This window comes from Tupaia chinensis, unplaced genomic scaffold (assembly GCF_000334495.1).
Source record: "Tupaia chinensis unplaced genomic scaffold, TupChi_1.0 Scaffold000323_1, whole genome shotgun sequence".
Taxonomy (NCBI): Eukaryota; Metazoa; Chordata; class Mammalia; order Scandentia; family Tupaiidae; genus Tupaia; species Tupaia belangeri.
Window position 1 is genome coordinate 1,409,596 of NW_006159817.1, and position 2,375 is coordinate 1,411,970.

The window sequence follows — 2,375 nt, forward strand, 5'->3', positions numbered from 1 at the left end:
CCCTATAACAAAAGCCCCTCCTCCCAAAAAAAAAAAAAAAAAAAAAGAATTTATGGGGCCAGCAGGTGGCATGGTTATTAAGGCACTGGACTCCCATGTGGCTGACTGCAGTTTGAGTCCCAGACCTGTCAGCTTGCTTTCTCACTTTCTCTTCTCTTTCTCTCGGCCTCTCTCTGGTGAGTGCATGTGTCCTATAGCAAATAAAAATATAATCATAAATAAAATTAAATACATATGTGTGTGTGTATATATATATATATTTTAGACAGATTTTTGGCTATAGGATGCGTATGCTCACCGGAGAGACAGAAAGAGAGAAATCAACCCCCTGGAGAAATGACCGTGCTGCAATCCCACCTCCATTCTCCTCTCAAGATTTTGGGCATGCATGCACTCACGCCTGGCATGAATTTCAAGCTGGTAGGGGTCTGGGATTCGAACTGCAGTCAACTACATGGGAGTCCAGCAATGTAACCATTACACCATCTACTGGTCCCAATAATTCTTTTGTTTAATTTTTTTTTAGAGATTTTTGCTATAGGGCGTGTGTACTTGTTGAAGAGACAAAGACAGAAAGAGAGAGACAGTGAGAAATCACACCCCAGGAGTGATGACCACGCCACAATCCCTTCTTCTCTGTCTCCTCTTGAGATTTTGAGCACCCACACACATACGCCTGATGTGAGGTTTTTTTGTTTTTTGGTTTTTTGAGAGGTTTTCACTATAGGGCACGTGCACTCGCCAGACAGACAGAGAGAGACAGAGAGACAGAAAGCGTGAAATCCCGGCGTGAATTTTAAGCCACCCGGACCAGTCGACTATGTGGGAGTCCAACGACATAGCCATTACGCTAACTGCTGGTCCCACGCCTGGTGTGAGTTTTAAGCCACTGGTTCCAGAACTCAAACTGCGGATGACTACGCAGGAGTCCAGCAACGTAAATGTTACACCATCTGCTGGTCCCAATAATTCTTTTAGTTTTTTTTTAAAGAAGAATTTAACTCCCATCTCCATCCTTTTTTCTTTTTCTTTTTGAGATTTGTTTGTTTTGTTTTGTTTGCTTGATTTTGCTATAGGATGTGCACACTCGCCAGAAAGACAGAGAAAGACAGACAGAAAGCAAGAAATCACACTGGGGGGATGACCATGCTGCAATACCTTCTCCTCCATTCTCCTTTCAGGATCCCAGGCACGCACGTACATGCCCCTGGCATGAGTTTAAGCCACCCCGGGTCTGGGACTTGAACAGCAGTCAACTACATAGGAGTCCAGCAACATAGCTACTATGCCAATTGCTGATCCCATCCCATCTCCATCCTTAAAATGTAATTTCATGGTACAAACAAGACGAAGAATTTCTTTTGAGAAATAACTGCGACAAGTGCCAGGGTCCAGCCTAGGCAGGGGTGGGTTTGGGACTCAGACACAGGAAAGTGACACGGGTGATCAGGAACAGAAATTAGACTAAGACCTCAATGCCTCTTAGCATGTTCTCAGCCGGCCACAGCCAGAGCCAGCTCCAGGCTGCCGCACTAGCAGCTATCAAACACACGTGTTTATTGAGGGATATAGGGGGGATGAGGAGGAAATAAAAGATTTATTCGATGAAACAGAATTCAAAGCACAGGAACAATGGTCATAAAACATGATGTCTGTCTTGTTTGAACAGGTAAAGCCAAACACAGTTCTCAGAATGAAAGCGTCTCTATTTGTCTGGTGCATTTTCTCCTTCAGTCTTGATTACCGGACAGGGTCTTTTGAAAAGGGGGGCTTGCAGGAAGCTTGGTAACATCAGTCCCGGGCCAGGGCGGCACTGGTTGCAAAGACCTAGATAGATATCTTGTCTTGCTAAGTAAAGACACAGTTAATATATGGACTATCTATACATTACAACAATAGAGGGTGAGTCTATGATCTTATATGGGAAAGGAAGATGATCTTGTAGCTCAGGAGACAACACAGGATGTTTTATTAGCAGTTTTTCATAGTCGACAGCACATAGATGAGAAACTCTTTGTAGCTGAAAACTACCTGTTGCTTTAGATAAGAGCTCCCAGCTAAGATAGTTCATCTTTCTCTGGAGCCTTCAGGTTTGTTCATCCTGTTGTCACCAGTCAGGCTTTTCCTTTTTAAAAAAAATCCGTGGGTTTCTGAATTTTGTTTGCTGAGTCTGTCAATTAGTGAGTTCTTTTGTTTTATCTCTGAGTCTCTGTTATGTGGTGAATGTGCTGACTTTGCCTAGCATGAGTTAACTTTGGCCTGTAGCTTTAACAAGGGGTATTTACATAAAACTAGCCTTAAACTAACTTAGTTTTCATATGCTACTAACGTTAATTTGGCTTATACTAATTTGACCTAACATATGTTAAAATTTG

General features: G+C 42.7%; 1 protein-coding gene across 2 annotated transcripts in view; it reads left to right on the forward strand.

Annotated features, from left to right (window-relative positions):
- Nucleotides 1–2,375, forward strand: part of DRC10 (dynein regulatory complex subunit 10) — a 22,910-nt gene that overhangs the window by 887 nt on the left and 19,648 nt on the right. The window lies entirely within an intron of this gene.